The following is a 19,454-nucleotide window of genomic DNA, read 5'->3' on the forward strand; positions in this document are numbered from 1 at the left end:
GGAAATATAAATATTTTTTCAGTATGCATAGAAACCGATTAGTATCCGCCATACTGAAAAAGTAAGTATAGCATCATATTACAGACAATTTTTCAGGAATATCAAAATAAAAATCTTAAGATTAATTGCATTTGTGATAGTCCGAGCTCCATCTGCCGTAAACATTCATAAACTTGTTGTAAAAGTTGTTTAAAAATCTCAAATTGCTTTGTTTGTTTATTTAAAGTGTAACCACTCTAATTTCCTTAATTCACCTACTAACATAGGGGATCTAAAGGGATAAGACATTGGCCGATAAATTGATGTACATCCAAAATTTAAACAAAAAATTACCCCTTCTGTAGATTTCAATTTACTAATAGTAGTTGAAATGTTTGGACACTGAACTTAATGAACCATCCAATCAAAATCCATTAAAAGTCCCCAAAGTTGTTGAGCCAGCGAATAAGAAAACGTTATTATAAAACTTTGGGGTCTATGTCCCCTCTCTGTCAAACCTTTTCCTGCAAATGATTTTTAAAAAATAGTTTTATATTTAATCTCTCATGCTAAGAATTTTGTTTTTTTTTTGTTTTTTAAATGTACTATATTAAAAACAAATACATGTTTTCAAAATTCTAAAGTTAGTTTTTTTTAAATCTAAATTCAAAAATATTCTTATATTTGTCTGTGTTATTAACCCAGAAAACTAAAAAAATGAAGATTGCTGGGTATTTCCCCCAACACAATAATAAACATTAAACCTACACAGTGGATTTTTTTTAGAAAGTCTTTTTATTGTAATAGATATGTGAAAATTGCGTAGTGGCACAAATTGTCTCAAAAATCAGCCATGTGACGTCATAAAAATAAGGGAATACCCATCTCTTTTCTAGGGGTTTTCTTTCCCACTTTTCCTCTCGTCTTCCTCCTTTTTATGACGTCACATGACTGATTTTTTAGACACTTTGTCCCGGTACCAACTTGATCGTAAATATTAATCAAGTTTTAGTATTTGTTTTAGCAAAAAATTAAATAAGATAAAAAATTACTGAAAAATAATTGTAAGTAACAGGACGTCTGTCTGAATTTAAGATATCTAATATTTGGTTTGCCATGTTTTAATGCATATTTAGGAAATAAAAGAAATATTTTAGCCTTTTCCACACATCATAAAAATTTTAAAAAATTAGTCTGCAATGAACCAAAAAAGTGTTTTTGAAAATCTACATTTTCTTAAAATTCCACTGTTTAAGATTATAGTTTACTGTGTAAAACCTAATATAAATGTATTCCAGAAAACTAACCCTAAATTTGCACTCCAACATATTTTTGCCAAAAAAACTGATGCAGTTTTTGGGTAGCATTGCAAGAAAAGGGTTTCTTCACTCTATCTAATTTTGGTCGCCTGTTAAAAAAGACAAAAAATTCAGTTTTTCGTGTATCCATCCCCTTTACTCCATCACATCCCCTCCTACTAATTGAACGAACTGACCAATAAATGACAAGGTAAATGGCAACCTAAATTGACGATAATTTTCCCACTGACATAATATTTACGTATTTTCTACATTAATTCTCAGGTATAACTAAAAAAAAGATCAGTTGTTGTTTTCTTTTTTTCTCGACATTTATAATGAAAAAGTTTGAAATTTTAGTTTGTCTGTTTAATGGATATAGAATACGTGGACATATTGCTAATATGAACCTCATTTATTTTTCATTTATCCATTAGATGGGAAGGGGGTGGGATAAAGAAGGTATCTTTTTAGTCAGCTGCGAGTATCACTTGATTAGAGTACATGACATTTGGTGCAACATCCAAGTAATAGTATATCGATTGTCTGTGTCTACTGTTAGAGGAAGATTTTATTGTACAAATTTAGTTTGAAATCATATAGAAATTTAGACTACTCAAACAAATCGCTATTTCTCTTTTAAAGAAATTTCATTGCTATTCTATAGAATATATTCTCTTCAAGTAACGTAACAATACCTTGTATTAAAAAATGTAACTATTTGATATGATACTTCCAACTACTCAATACCATAGCTAGGGATACATAGTTTTTACTTAAATAACAGCCTCATCTCTAGTCTTTAGTGACTTTACCTCTTACATATTTTTTGGGGAGGGGGGAGATTCCTATTGATCACAGATGGTTAATATATTTATCAGGAATAAGAAATCCAAAGAGGATTATTAAGGAATCCCCACTTAAAAATAGCCAAAACCCTGCCCTGGACATAGAAACATAGAAACATCCTTTTTATGTACTAAAATGAACTCTTTTTTTATAAGAATACTCAAGGGAAGTTTAAAAAAACATTATCATAGCAATGACGTACAAATCTGGGAGGGAGGGGACATTGGGCTATTTATTACAATAGTCCCCAAAGTTCTATGATAACGTTTTCTTATTCGTTGGCTTAACAATTTTGGGGACTTTTAGTGAATTTTTGATTGGTTGGTGCATTAAGACGAGTGTCCGAACGTTATCAACTACTATTTATGATCTGCAGTGCAGTTGAGATAATTTTGTGTATAAATACAGTAGAATTAAGTAAATTGTAGATGTGTTTAACCACAATTCCTCTATTGCCAAACAGTAATATGCATGTAGGGTAAAAATATACATCTTTAGTATTGGAGCTACTCTGCAAATACATTTTATATCCTTCCTTTTTACAAACAATAAATAATACTGTATAAGTTAAAATCAGAGAGAGAGAGAGGACATTGGAATGTAAATTTTATTTTATTTTTTTATGAACGCGTTCTCTCAATCATTGGTCAAAAAATGTTGAGGATTTTTTTTTATAAAAAGGGGTAATTTTGTTTAACATAACTGTGGATGCACATAAATTCCTCTCCATTGACCTTTGTTATCCTATAAACACATTTATAAGTGGTGCAGCTTCTCTGCCGTTTGTCTATCTGTCATAGTACTGAATTCTGTAACAGTCTTAAATACGTAACATTACGTTATAAATATTAGCCTTGTGGATAAACTTACAATTGTTTCTGAAGAAGGAAGTACAGACAGACGGAAGGAAATCCAAAGTAAGCTATAAAGTAGATTTGCTGTTTAATATTCTACAAAGAGTATTGTAATATGTATATAAGGTCTTTAGACAATAGACACGTAACCGGTTAATCAAAGGGATTTAATAATTATGGACTTATTCCTATATAAAAGAATCTACCTATAAAGCTGAAAGTAACTAAATCCAATACTAGCAAAGCAATAACAATCTAACAATATTTCAGGTAAGAAAAATTTGAGTTTTGGAGAATTTGTTAAATTATTTAAAAATTGTTGTAAATAAATCACTGAGTATGACATAATCCAAGTGCTTTTACAACTTATATGTCAACATAAAAGTTGAAAATTGAACAGGGTCAAAATGAATTCAGGGAGGGAGGGGACATTGGGTTGTTGATTACACTAGTTCCAAAAGTCTTATAACAACGTATTCTTATTCGTTGGCTCAATAACTTTAAGTACTTTTATTGAATTTTGATAGGTTGGTTTATAAAGTCGAGAGTCCAAACATTTCAAACACTAATTGTAATCTACAGTAGAGGTAATTTTGTGTATTATCATTGGAAATGTCCATCAATTTATCGGCTTTTGTCTTATCCCTTTAGATCCATGAGATGAATCCAAGTGCTTCTACAGACTTAAATTGAATGTAAATGATCTGTCCGCGTGCATTTCAATGGCAGGTTGTCTTTAAAAACCACCAAATTTTTACGATGTAGCACCAATAAGCCAATCTTTACCAAACAATAATCATTAATTTAGTCATGATTATTCGATTATAATTATTAATGAACCATCCACAAGATTAGAGCTAAATATATTATTTCAGTCAACATTTAATTACTTAGATGTTGCACCATATTTTCGCATACTCTAATAAAATGGTATTTCCAGCTGGCTAAACAAACGATACTATCATCCACTACCCCTCTACTCTAAATGAAGGAAAATTATGACTAACAAATGTTGTCAACAAAGTAGCAATCTAAATTGACGACAAAATTTCCCCTGTCAATGTATCCACGTATATCCTTTATCCAGTCTTTCAAGAATTTCTAAATATAAAAAATACCCACATTCAAACAATATTAGATAAAAATAACACGTTTTAACAATAAAGAAGAACGTTTGAATTATCTTTCTTTAACGGATCATAACTATATTGAACTCTTGAAATATTAGCTGGAAAATCATTATGAATAAATTAGCTGTTTTGTGAGTTTCCTATTAACTTGAATGACCATTCACACAAAAGGAATTGTGGGCACATATGCATGAGAAGCGTTCATTTAATAATAATAAACATTTTGAAATATTCCAAAATGTTTTTTAATTTTTTTTGTGACACTTGTTATTTTAATACTAAAGCAGAAGCAGAACCATATCGATTTAGCGGTTGCAGAGATCTTTCGGTACATACACAGAGCCAGAAATACATCCTTTTAAGTTGATAATACCTATACGGAACATGCCCTCATCAAACAAATTGCTGTTTCTAATACTTTTGTAGCAAAATTGAAACACCCGACAAATGCATGAATTAGGGGAGGCATCCAAAGGGTTGTGTGAGTAGGGGGGGGGGGGGTAACTTGTAGGGGGTCTAGACCCCCCTAAGTGCTGAAAACTAAAGTGGTCAGAAAATTAGTGAGAAACACCAACCCTACTAATTTTCGGTATAGTATTAACACAGTCTTTCTTAGGATGGAATAGTTGTTTATCGCATCGCATTAGAGACAGCTTTCCACGAACATTAAAATCGAAAAAAAATTGTAAAACAGGCTAACAAATCTGGAATTAGTTTTAGAATTTTATTTCAATGTTCGTGGAATATATCATACCATACAAAGTAGCAAGCCTTGTCTGAATATCTCGGAAATTGCTGGCCAGAATGGATTTTACTTTTCTGGGAAGCTTTATATATTTGGTTTGAAGTGGTTTTAAGCTATTTAATTGACCTACCATAACCCTAGATGCTAGGAACGTAGCCGCTAATGAAGTATATTAAACCAATAAAAACGCTTAGTGTACGTTGCAAGAAACCCAACTAAAGGAATTTGTCAAACTTATATATAAAAATTAGGGAGAAGCTGCTATAAAATTGAGAACTTAATCGGTTAAGTTGTTTTCGAAATCTTAAGCTACAGACAACAAGAACTTCACTTCTTAATATAATGAGTTGATTTAAAATTTAGTTGTTTTATTAATATAGTAAAAAACTTTGCGATTTAAAAAAATTAACAAAATTTAATAGTCTAAACATAACAGCCCAATCGTCTAAATAATATGCTTTTCGGCCCATTTTGTATCTAGCTAGTAATATAAGGCCACAGGGTATTTTAATTGGTTTAAAACTTGCTTCGCCAAACAATAATTAAAGGTTAATTTTTACTATGATCGTCTATTTATCAATAGGCAACGTTTTAACTTTAAATGAGTAAAAACACTATTTATTTTTATTTCGTTGCTACTCTACAACGTTGTTCTATCTGTATGTCTGTACGACTTAAATTGACAAAGAACTTTTCTTTTTTTGATTGGTGTTAAATCATCCTGCATTGATTTGAAATTATCCGAATTTTTATAAGTTTCTACTTGATGAAAACTTCCTTTTACTTTGAATTTTGATAATTTGTATATTAAAATCTGTGACATTAAGAACTGTATTTTAAGTATTGTATTTTTAAAATCTAATTCAATATAAAGAACTTTTTATTTTATGAAAAATTACAACACAAAAATCAAAAAATACTATTTAGATAACATTTTCTAATATAAACTTCTATCTAACTCTTGACAATCGATATATTGTTACTTGGATGTTGCATCAGATTTTCATGTATTCTGATAAAGTAATGATCACAGCTCACGTTAACGATACCCATATCCACCCCCTGCTACTGGATGAACGAACTTACCAATACGTGAGTTCCATATTGGCAAGGTAAATTGACGACAAATTTTCGCCTGTCAATATATCCATATATATCTTACATCCATTTTCTTGATATTGGCCTAGCTATGGCTCAATCAAAATGTAGAAGTAATAACCATCATTTTATCTTTAATATATTTCATCAAAATCAAATATGGGAGGAAAAATCCGTCAAAAACCAAGTACGTGTATGTTGAGGTTATTTTTCTTCAAATTTTAAAACATGTTTTTTTACATAATAATTGACAAAATCTAAATAACACTCTAGTAGAAGAGATACTCTACATTAATGCATTTTTATTAACTTGGTACGTCAGGTATTTAAATATTTGAAAAACCCAGATTTTTGTATATTATATATTTAGTTTTACTCAGTTGCTATTAAATATAGATTGCAGATTTTATCGTAAATATTTCACTGAGCCAAATCTACTCTATGGCTAATCTTGTCTGTCCATCTGTCTGTTAATATAGTATAGATAAACAGACAAAATCAGATTAAAGTGTAGCTTTGCTAGTTTTTGAAAAAGTTGTTAAAAATGCACCAGATTTAACCGTTTTAACCAGAATTTCATGGAAATCATCCAATTCGTGAATTGGTATAGAACAGGGCTTGGCTCAAGAAAAAAAATATTTAACATAAACAAAGAAAAAAGTTTTCCAGTATGGCCTCGAAACCAATTTATATCCGCTGGATTAGAACCGGTTCACAGCCACACTTAAGCATGTTTAGCATCGTATTACAAATAATTTTCTACAAATAGTATAATTAAAATCATAAAATTGATACCAGTTTTGCCCCTCGGGACTTACAAAACAGGATTTAATTTTTTTATTTTTATATCCGCAAAAAGCTGTTAATAATACAATGCGATGAATATCCTTATCATGATTATTTTTATATTCCATTATCCTCTCCCTGAATAGAGAGAGAAAGAAAGAAAAGATGATTTTTAAGTGCATAAACTCTCAAGTTCTTTAGCTGTGGGCAATTCTATGATTTCTATCATGGGCTTAATTAACTAATCTTATCAGAAAGAAATTGATCAATTTAATATTGCTCTAAGATCATCAAAAGATAAGATATTGTATATATTTTAGATTTTTTTTTATAGAAAACACATTTTTAATATGCAATTGCAGAATTCGTATTTTGTAGTTTACATCAGGAAGGGGGGGGGGGGATTGGGTTGTTTATTACACTAGTTTCAAAAGTTTTATTATAACGTTTTCTTATATGCTTGCTTAGCAACTTTGGGGACTTTGGGGGTATAGAATTTTTATTTATTTTGTTGAGTGTCCAAACGTTTCAACCACTATTGGTAATCTAAGAAGGGATATTTTTGTGAATTCTTATTGCGGATGTACATCAATTTATCGGCCATTGGCTTATCCCTTTAAATCCCTGAGTTCACAGAGTCAACTTTAGACATGTTAGAATCGTCTTATCAATTTCAAACTTTACATAAAGGTTCACAACAATGAACTATAATTTTATCTTTAACAAAAGGATAAATTGCTGATTAATTTGTCAGATTTGTTTAGGATTCCTGAGATGATTAATCAAGTTAAGTTATACTTATAATATGTTTAAAATTGTATTATGTAAAAAATGAAACGTTTTTGTAATGATTACAATTACAGAAAAGCTTCGCTATTAATCAATATAACTGTATAAAATGGGGTTTAGTTATTTTAAATATATCATTTTCAAATGATGATCAATTGTGACAACTTATTAAATCTTTTTAAAAATAATTTAAAAGTTATCATACTCTGTTCTTTAAACTTCTAGAATCTTTAATGTTTAAACTTTGCGTCAACTGTATTCATTTTATGTTTTTCTATGTTATAATTGTATCCAAGTTTGCTGTGTTAAAATTAAATGTACAATTAATCAATGCTTAACATTGGTCCTTTTAAATAGTTTAAAATATGGATTCAGTTGCCAAGAAATGTCCAAATTAATTACATCTCAAATAGTTTAATTAGGGAGTTGCAATTTTTAATTTAACAATTTTTTTTTTAAAGTAGCGGCTACAATAATGTAGAGCCACAAAAAGGGTTAAAACACAGAAAAATCTCTTTGGTGTTAAGTTAATGTAACGTTATATTTATATCATTAGAGTTATAGCTTTAAAAACAAATGAATTTTTCTTTTTTCGAAAATATATTGATAAAAAATTAAAAATCGACTTCCCTTACCTATCAAATGTCATTAAGGTATAGGTGTGAATTCTAAGACTATAAAATAGTTTTAAAACCGATCACTGCCTACTTTTAACATTTGTGTAAATTAAGTATTATTAGATGTAAATTTTGGTGTGATTTTATGATAAAAAATAACTTTAGAAATATAAATTCTTAGACTATAAAATTGAAAGATTAATGTGAAATTAGGGCTCTAGACACTTTTAGATAAGAGTTAGAGATATTTTAAACCAGTCACACTTCGGAAAATAAACATATAGTAATCGATATATTATTACTTGGATGTCGCACCAGATTTTCATGTAGTCTGATAAAGTGATGCTGACAGCTGGCTAAAATAACGATATCTCCCCATTAACTTTCTTTACTCTATCCCCTCCTCTCCCACTGAATGAATGAACTGACCAATAAATTAGATCTATATTAGCAACTTAATTAAACGACAAATTTCCCCTGTCAATAACTCCTTTGTACATTCAACAAAAATAAAACCACATTTGAAATGAAAAAAGGAGTAGATGACACTTGATTTAAAGCAATAGAATTTTTAACATCCGCCAATAAAAAAGATAGATAGTGTTGCTTTTAGTTACTTTTTTTTTACATTTGAGATATTATAGTTATCTTATTATATAAAATAGTAAGCTTTTTTTGTTTGTAGCGAAGGATCTTGCTAACCGCTGACCCGTTATGGTTCTCCTTTACATTGAAGCTTCCTATAGGTCCTGAGGTGGTTTTAGGCTTTTTATTTTAAAGATAAAGTCTGGGCATGGTTTAAGACTTTTTTCTGCCCTTATTTATCCTTTAGAATAGAGCCTCTAGATGCTAGGGGCGCAGCCGATTGTTTTCTATATAATAAAAATACAAACAATGTCATTAAATGCCTTATTTTTCTGGCCCTACGTAAATTATGCTCTTTAAAAATCTCATATTCATGGATGCATTGGGTAGTGGTAAAAAAATGCTCTTTTATGATAGGGTTCTACAGCTTCTAAAAAATGTATGAAAAATTGCCAGTTAGGAATATGAAATGTTTGAAGAAAAAACTACCCTATACTATTACGAAATTTGTTGTTTAAAAACGAGCTAGCTCCATAGTTAGCACAGTAAAAACATAAAAATAATTTGATAAATAATAGAGCAGTTTTGTTACTAAAAGTGAAAGAAGTGATTTAATTTCTTATTTTTTTAGGTATGTTTGCAACTATATCTAAGAGATATCGGCTACACTCCTTCAGGCGATTTCTTTCGGGTGCTGCGGAGAAGATTCCTCATATAAAATAGTTATAAACCTTTTCTGAAGACCTTTACTGTGAACGAGAACCATATTTTGCCAGCGGTCATTAAGATATATAGACAAACATCCTTTTACTTTTGAAAATTGTAAAGTTGTCACTAATGCACTGAAAAGCCCTAACTGGTAGATATTATGTTTTGATAGGTTAGTTGGAAGCTTACCATATATAAAGTATGTCCATGCAATTCAAATTAAAGACAGGAATAGCTAAATCATTATTAGGTTCTATATAGGAAAAGTTTTCTGCTTAGAAGTCTTTGTTATAATTTGCTATTAACTTAAAATGACGATTCATAAAAATCACACTTTACTATTGATATGCAGTTCATGAAAAGTATCCGTTCATTCATGTTGATATTATGATTGATACATATATACATTCAGTATAGCAAATTGACTCCAATATCTGACCTATAACGCTATTCCTATAAGCACATTATATCCAGGAACCCAAATCAGTTTTTGCATTATTTGGAGCAACATATTTTTGGCTGCTGTAGTAATTAGATAGCTTGAGAGTGCAGGTCGTATTTTTGTACAAATATTTCTCCGCCCTATTAGATACATTAACAACAGGATTGGGGTTGGTAATGCCCCGAATTTTCGTTTAAAAGAAATATTATAGTGTAATAGAAAAAGAAGTGTTTTCAATCGAACGAGTTTCTAGCCACCATGGGGGGCTTTATACCTGCAGGGCTCCCTCTGATAATCCTTACTTAACCTAACTTATATCATGTAGTCAACATAAACAAGTAAGCTGGTGCAATCATGGTCAATGAGAGCATTTGGAATACTTCTTTTCCAGTATGGCTTCGAAACCGATTAGAATTAGATCCGGTTCTCAGCAATACTGAAATATCATGTATAGCATCGTATTACGGCCAATTTTCCACGAATAATAAAATTAAATTAATAGATTTAAAGACAATTTTGTTAGATCTGTTCTTCAGAGTTAACTCAACTGGCTTTTGATATTTCATTTTAATATCCGCAGAAAACTGTTTATAGTATTATGAGGTCAATAACTATTTTCCGATTATTTTAACTTTTCTGAATTTTTTAATTTGGAGTTGATGTCTATCCTTATCCAAATTTTAAGAGTAAATTTTTGCATTATGTCAATATAAATTTGGTTGCAAAATTTTAATATGGAAGCTTTTTAGATATTTTATATATCTAAAAATAATTTATTTTATGCAAAGCTTTTGTATATTATGTCGGTTTGGCCATACTAACGGCTTTAAACACTCAAAAATTATTCATGGGTTTATAGACAGTCTTATGTTTCTATAAAGCAAAACAATATTATCCATAAAAAGTTCAGCAAGAATAAGTTAACTAAAATCAAAGAAAAAATACAGTAAAGTTTAATTAAGTAATCCAAGTAATAATCTAAAATGTGCAGTAGGGGAAGACATATGTATAAACAATCCTTTAAACAGACAGACATTCGTACAGACCCTGGTGTAAAATAGCTGTTCTACTTAAAGCTTATAGCTGTTGGAGATTTAAACCAATGACGTCAACATTAATTTGTTCCCAATGAAACTTGCGAGTTATCAAAAGCTATTACAATGGATGTAGAGTATACGTGTATATTATGACAGGGGAAATATTGTCGTCAATTTAGCTTGCTGAAATGGACATCATTAATTGGTCAGTTCGTTTATCCTGTAGGAGTAGATGGGATAGGATAAAGAATAGTAAAGGAGAAATAAAGTTATTTTAGCCTGCTGCAAGTTTTACTTGGTGTGATATCCAAGTAATATTAAATCCATTCTTATAGATGTCGGATATTCCAACCAAAACGCGTCAAAATTAATTTGTTCACCAATCAAACTTGCGAATTATCATAAGCTATTACTATTCGAATCTGCACAGGCTTATTAGTGCAGAATTACGATGTGATTATGCAAGACTACTCAATACTAATATCAATAACATCTTTATCAGAAATAAATGGATCATTGAATTATCATTTATGATTTCATGAAAGATTTTTGACTTTGACTACCCCTTTCTTTTTTAGTTTAATGTAATAAAGCAAAAGTTTTAGTTACCTAGAGCTGGATCTTTAAATGTGTAGCCGTTGGCGTGGCTGTAGCCGTGGCCGTAGTCATGGCTGTGGCTTTAGCAACGCTTTAGCCACACTAACGAACTGTGGTCACTTTTAGCGTGGTTAACCACGCTACGACTACGACCACGCGTTGCCAATATGATTTAAAGATCGCATTTTTTTTTGTGGCCACGGCAACGCGTGGTTAATATGATTTAAAGATCGCTATTAGGTTGGTGGCTGTAACTCTGACCACGACTACAGCAACGGCTTCGCTTTTAAAGATCCAGCTGAGGATAAAGATGATTTCTGTATTTCTCTCTCCCTCTCTCTCTCCCCCTCTCTCTCTCCCTCTCTTTATCTCCCTCTATTTTCTCCTTCCTTTTCCCCATCACTAATTGGGCAACGAAAAGTTAATTAGAATTTGAGAAGAATTGCAAAATTTTGCACATTTGCAATTTTATCTGTCTATCTATCATTGCATCTCTATATCTATCTATCTATTTTTACATCTATCAGTTTACTTTTTTCTATCTATCTATTTTTTGACTGTCATTAAATTGCACATGAAATGTAAAATTCTGCTGAAGGTTTCAAAAAGAAATTAATGTAAAATATTTTTTTCTTTTTAAACACTATATTATTGTACAGATTACTTAGATACATGCTACAGCACATTTTTATGCTATTGAATCTAATAAAACTAATATTAATAAATACAATAATTAAAAAAAAACTTTACACCAAGCAGAATAGAGTAGAATTCATGTCCCTGCTTCTTATGCTTTGACTTCTAGACTTTTAGCTTGCAAATTATCTCAATACAAAACAGAACTACGCCCTCTACTCTTTTTTTAAAAGAGGAGGTTTTGCAATATTGCAGAAAATTTTGCGCATTTCTAGAAAATTATAAAAATAGCAAAAAAAACATAATTTTACAGAGGTGGGCTAATCCCCCCAGCTTCCCCCTCCCTCCACCAAGTGTGCACCTAAGTGCTACTAGGGAAGCACTGATAGTATATATTTAAAAGAAGTAGGATGTCTGCCTGTGTTTATGTCGAACCTAGTAATAGTGTAATAAAAATCCATCTCTTTTTTAGGGGTTTCCTTTCCCACCTCCCCTCTCATCCTTCGATTTTTGTTACGTCACAAAGATCAAAAGTTAGACACTAATACTAGGTTCGTTTATGTCTGACTTTACCAAAAGTCTTGTTATGATAATCATTTGATTAGCAGAAAAATTCAAGTTGTTTTATAGAAACTAACTTTTATAAATTAAAAATTAAAATCTTTTAATTTGCATGATCGACTTAAAAGGACGTTTTTTTGTTAGGTAAACTTAAATTTAAAAATCACCCATTAAATATTAAATATTACGAATTAAAAATTATTTATCTTTCTCCCAGTATGTAATAATATCTAAACTTTAGAAGAAATCGGCCAACTTCAATTTTTCCCTCCAAAATAATGATATAAGTAAATGGGAAATGTTTTGGTTGAATTTTGGTGCAGTTTGTTGTAATGTACAGCTGTAGACAAAGTTTTGCAATTAAATGGTTGGTTGTTTTTAATAATACCTAGGGTTTTTGTACAGAAATTGATGCCCTTTGATACCTTTGGTTTTAGAATCTGACAAAAAGGTGTTGTTGCATCGTATAATAAACAGCTTTCCAATGATTTCAAAATGAAAAACTATAAGATTAAAACCAGTTTTGTTAGCCCAGAGCGGGCCACATACGATGTTATACATGATTTTTTTTAGTATAGCTGAGAACCGATTTGGAAGCCATACTGGAAAAGTTATTTTATTTTCAATTGTTATATCCCTCTATGAAAAGCTTACTGAATATAATTCTGAATTCATCTATCCTGAGAATGTTCCACAGATGGATATAGAATATACGTGGATATTATGACAGGGGATAAACCATCGTCAATTTAGGTTGCTAACATTGACATCACTTATTGGTCATTTCTTTCATCCAGTAGGAGAGGAGATGAGGGTTAAATTGGGTTGTATTGGGGATCATATTTTAGCAAGCTACAAGTTTCACTTTATTAGAGTACATGATAACCTGGTGTAAGATCCTTGTGATAATATATCCATTGTTCTACACCTGCTGTGAACTTACTGGGCCCCCTTTTAAATTTACATTAATATGTAACAAATTAAGGCAAGCCAAAATCAAAGAGAGTGATAAAGTTTACACACAAATTTCACGAGTTCTGAAATTATATGTTCTTATTCAATTCTTTGGGTTTTTCGTCTACCCGAGTAAACAAAGATTAAGAAACACGTTCTTTCATTCGTTGAATTAAAAACTTTGGATACTTTCATTTAATCTTGATAGGCTGTTTCAAACTAGAAGTGTCCATTCTTGTCAACCAATAAGTTTTATCTACAGAAAAGATAATTTTGTTGAATTTTTATGGAATTAGCTGACATATTATTAACATATAATGAATACATTTTGATATTATAAATTTTTGAAAAGAATGTTATTAAGTAGCACAGCAATAATAAGTTGGCATGGGACTAACGTATCTCCTAGTTATATAGTAGCTGCGGTTCTTTAAAATGAGTGGTTGCTATATTTATAACTTTTGAATGTTTTGGGAAAAAAATAATTTAGGTTATTAGAATGTGCAACCCTATCCTGGACTAAAATTATTTATCTTAATCTATAACTTATCATTCCCATTCATGATATATAACCTATTTAGTATTTAGGTAGTTAATACTTAATAGTAGCGAGGTTACTCTATAATTCACTCTATCTTTCAGTCAGTCCATAACGCTCAGGGGGTAAATGTGATTTTCTTGTCTGCTATTAAAGATAGACGGCTGAAGGTTTTAGAAAAGATTCTTATGACATTTGCCCATCTTATCTATACATTGTTTTGTCCGTCTGTCTATCGGTCATGCATTAAAAGATGTAAACGTTTTTCCTTTAAGGTTTCATGATTTTCTTGTTTTTGCATATTCTCTCTTTTTTTCTTTGTTTTGAGAACTGAACATCAGCTCTTTAACTCACTTTGCCTGTTTGTCCATTCCATGATTTTTGTGTGCATCACTACTTAAGGATGTTTTAATCCTTATTTTAAAAAAAATGGAGATATTAAATGCGGAGAGGGTCGGGGGGGGGGGGGGTGGATTATTAGAATATAAATATTACTTGTACCCGAGTTTTAACAACAGTTCTTCCTTAAAAACTCTATTAACTTGCTTTGAACAAAACTTTAGTTTCCAACCATAGCAACCAAAAATTAAGGGGGTAAGTTATGTTTATCGTAATTTAAGAAAAATTGTACAGTTAAGAATTAAAATAGATCTTCATATTTTAAAAATAATCCACGTACTATGAATGCTTTCGAGACGTTTATAAGCTTTACAATTGAAGATTTAACGTTGATGAAAAAAAGGATGATAAAATTCATTAAAAGCGCAACTTTTTATAACATTTATTATATCAAACAAAATGAGCTCGAAGGTGTAAAACACTTCATTAAAAATAGGAAATAAGGCAAGTTTCCTAATTTTGTCAGGTCGAGCGCAGAACATTCTCCCCAATTTTCAAAAAAATAAAGATAAAGAGAGGGGGTGGGGGGTATTTTTTTTTTGTTTTTAAGTTTTTTTTTTGAAGTCAGGTTAGGCTATATTGAGTACAGAGTAAACCCATAGTTGTTTAAAAAACACCCCCTCACTACTTTTGATATATTCCAATAAAATGAAGGGTGGGTTTGTGCTTTTTTTGCTACGAAAATCAAATTAACACTTTTAATTTTACTGACAGACTGGCTGACTTGTAATAGTTGTAAAGAAGCTCCGTTTAATTGAAATATAAAAAATCATGCCCAATTTGTTAGTAGCTGCTTTAATCCACTAATCCCAAAATGGATATATCATTACTTGGATGTTACACCAGATTTTTATGTTCTCTGATAAAGTGAAACTCATAGCGGTCTAAAATAACAATACCCCCCATCCATTTAAGCCATCTTCTACCCTCCTACTGGATGAACGTACTGACCAATAAAAGAATTCCATGTTAGCTATCTAAATTGACGCTAATTTTTCCTCTGTCATAATATCCATGTATATTCTATAACAATTAATCCCATACACACATAACATATCACTGAAAAAAACCTACTAGGAATTTTAAAAAAGTATCTGGTTGAAAAACGTATTTTATGAAATTAAGATTGGGTTGTACAAATATGCAGTGTCCAAACTTTTTCAACAATAACATCAATCTACAGAAAGGGTAATTTCTATTTTGCGCTATTGGGATGTACGATGTGCATCAATTTATCGTACATTTTCATATTCATTAAGATCCCAGTAATAGAAAAAAACTCTTTTGATATACACACACAGACACACACACACTGAAACCGACACACATAAAATTTGTGTGCGTGATTTGATACTTAACATCTTCACTATAATCATAAGCTTATAACAAAAAGGAGGTTTTGAAAATCTTACTTTCATTGGTCGACAAAATATTACGTTCGTTTTATATAATTTCTATATATCTCTAACAGTTTAGTATGTTTTAAAAAACGAAGCTACTATATAAATGAACATGTCAGTCTGTTTGTCTGTCATTCTGTGATGAAAATTATTTACTCTCCCTCTCTCTTAGCTTAAAGTGTCAAACAGGCTTCGCTACGATCGGACGTCATTGTCTTTAGTTTTTTTTTGATGCTTTAATTTAGTTTGAAGGTTGGATTTAGAAAAAATTGACAGTATAAGTATACAGTATACAAACTAGGATGCTACAATGGATGTAGAATATACGCGGATATTATGTCAGGGGAAAATTTGTTGTCATTTTAGCTTGATAATATGGACCTCATTTATTTTTTCTTTCAATTCAACCAGTGGGAGGGTAGGAATTGGGGGAATCGTTATTTTAGCCCGCTGCGAATTTCACTTTATAAGTAAGAATTCTTCTTTTTACAAGCGAATCTTTTCTACAGTTATCTATGATTGTTAATTTATACATTCAAATCTTTTAGCTTCATTTTTCAAAATTGTTTTATGAAATACTTATCAAATCAAAATCAAAAAATCAAAATCATTTATTAACCATAAGATCATACAACTACCCCCGATCTTTGGACACTCCGCCAATCGAGTTACTAGACAGTTTTATTTTACAATAATATTAACAGTTTAAATAATTTGATGGTTGAATTTATTTCCATCATAATTCATTGTACTAGATCGAATAAAATCATTTTAATAATACAAATATAATTTAATTGTGGCAGGTGTCCTGCGCGTATGGCCAGGTACAGGCGTAGCCCTTTAGGCTGGAGCATGTCCTCGATGTTGGCGGACATTATTGCTGGCCGACCATACGCCAATGACTTTGACTATTCTCTGTTATACTATAGTCAAAAAAAAATAATTTATTATCTTGAATCCCGGCCCTTGGCTATACCCCTAGCTTTCCCATTGACCTCCTCCCTTCCGGATTCTCGTACCACCTGTGGATGTTGTTGTGTGCAATCTAAATAATATAGTTAATACTCTTGTAAACTACGAATAGTTTACTTTATGTTGTCAGAATAGGTTTGACTAAGGATGAATGAATAGCAACAACTAATAAACTTGGTTTAATACTGCTTAATGTGAATTACCTAGTTACAACTATCTTAAGACTTTCTTAAGTTTAAGTTTAATCGAAAAGAATTTAATAATAATTACTACCATGTAATGAAATAATTAAGGCTTAATTAGTGATGTAAAAAAGAAACTGAAATTAAGGGACTAAAATTAAAATAAATATTAATAGTTAAGATTCTTATTAGTTAAGATTTTAATCGTCGGGATTAACTCCTTGATAAATCTCTGATTCTCGAGGAGTTCCATCCTCGCTTAATTTTCTTAACCAAACATCCTTGCTTTAAAGACTTAATCTCTTATCTATGTAGTAAATAGTTAAGATTCTTAGTAGTTAAGATTTTAAATCGCCGGAATCAATTCCTCGATAAATCTCTGATTCTCGAGGAATCCCATCCTCAATTAATTTTCTTAACTAACGTCCCTGCTTCCGAAACCTAATATCTTATTTAAAAATATTTTTTAGTTATGTAATAATTATTTAAGATTCATAATAGTTAAGATTCTTAATCGCCGGAATCAACTCCTCAATAAATCTCTGATTCTTGAGGAGTTCTATCCGTGATTATCACATTAACTAGTAACAACCCTTTATAACCTAACCTAATATTACCTAAAATAATAAACAAACAAACGAAAAATCCCTATTTTAGATTTATTTCAACCATTTGTTTTTTTAAAATGCAGTTATCATGCATTTTTCACAATTGAATAAAATTTGAGGAGAATGTTGGCTTTAAAGTTAAAACTTAATAAATTGTGCCTATTGAATTTATTTATTTTCTACACAGAGACATGCTGACTCGTTGAGAGGCGGTGTGCATACATTCTGAAAAAAAACGAGATAAGTGCATATGTCTCAACTTTTTGAAAATACTGGAGGCTGCGCCTTTAGCATCTTGGGGCCCCGTATTCTGAGGAGAAGGGATGGACAGAAAAGAAAGCCTAAAACCATCCTAAGACTTTTTTAGCTCTAGACAAAAAACTTACTACTTTAACGTATACATTATGATTTTAAGTTGGTAAATTATTTGAGGATGGAGGAGATATTAGACTGTAAACTATACTGGACTCAAAAGTTTTTTGAATGATTTCACATTTATTGAGGAAATTTACTTTGAGAACTTTTATTTGATTTCGATTTTGTTTGTAGAAAATTGTCTTTAGTACGATGCTATACATAATTTTTAAGTATGGCGGAGAACTGATTGTAATCCAGCGGATATTAATCGTTTTCGAAGCCATACTTGAAAAACACCTATGATTTTATGGCGTTTATGTATGAACACCTGAGTCAGATGAATGGTTTAAAAAGTCAATTAATCAAGATTACGGGGCTGGGGGTGGGTTGCGCTGCCCCCACAGGGATACCTTACCAGGCTAAAAATTGATTCATTTGTGTTAATGATAGTTGTTTTGGTAATTTTAAACACAAGTTAGTAATTATTCAAATTCTTATAATAATTAGACTTTTGAAAGGGCGATTCTCAGAAAAAATAGGTACAATCATATATGCGTAAGACTTTTATATTGTATCTAATTCATTACTTTAGGTATAAAATTAAAAAAAAAATATTATTTATATTCTGAAATGAACATTACAGTTCATTTTTAATCCATATCCTTTTATTCTTGGGGTTGTGTGTTTAACGTATAGGTGTGTGTGTATGTGTGTGTATAATATACATCTAATGAAAATTGAAAAATTAAAAGAACACACACACACTCAAATGTGTGCATTTTAGGTGTTCGTTCAAAAATAACAAATTTATTGCCCAAATTAGTAAATTCTGCTCTAATATGACTGAACTACTTCGAATCCCAACTCAACTATTCGACAATAAGTAAAAAAATTGGAGATCTTAAGGGATAAGACAATGGGCGATAGATTGATGTACACTTACAAAAATAATCTTCTTATATGTAAAATTAATATTGTTTAGAATAGTCTAGACACTGCTAGTTTGCAACAAACCAAATTAAATCTTTGAAATAATAAAAAAAATCCGCTTAATATATGAAACACTGCATTTTGAATGTGCATACTAAAAGGAAGGGGGGGGGGGGGGAGAGAAATAATGATAAAAAGACAGAGAAGGAAAAATAAAGAATAATGACAAATATTGGATAAGGATTAATTAGCAGTTAAAAATAAAGTCCTAAGAGCTGTAATATCTTGGTATACCAATATTCGTACGTATCTAGCCCTGCGGGGCAATATTCACTACAAAATAGAATAAAATTAAAATATTCACAAAAACAAAACGTATAATTTCCCACCTTAAAATATGAAA

The 19,454-nt window shown here is 30.7% G+C and overlaps 1 protein-coding gene across 1 annotated transcript in view; it reads left to right on the top strand.

The window, feature by feature from the left end:
* The window catches only part of LOC145312396 (death-associated protein kinase 1-like), a 463,414-nt gene that overhangs the window by 22,527 nt on the left and 421,433 nt on the right, over window positions 1-19,454 (top strand). The window lies entirely within an intron of this gene.

Source organism: Acartia tonsa, chromosome 2 (assembly GCF_053477335.1).
Source record: "Acartia tonsa isolate MP-2025a chromosome 2, ASM5347733v1, whole genome shotgun sequence".
Classification (NCBI taxonomy): domain Eukaryota; kingdom Metazoa; phylum Arthropoda; class Copepoda; order Calanoida; family Acartiidae; genus Acartia; species Acartia tonsa.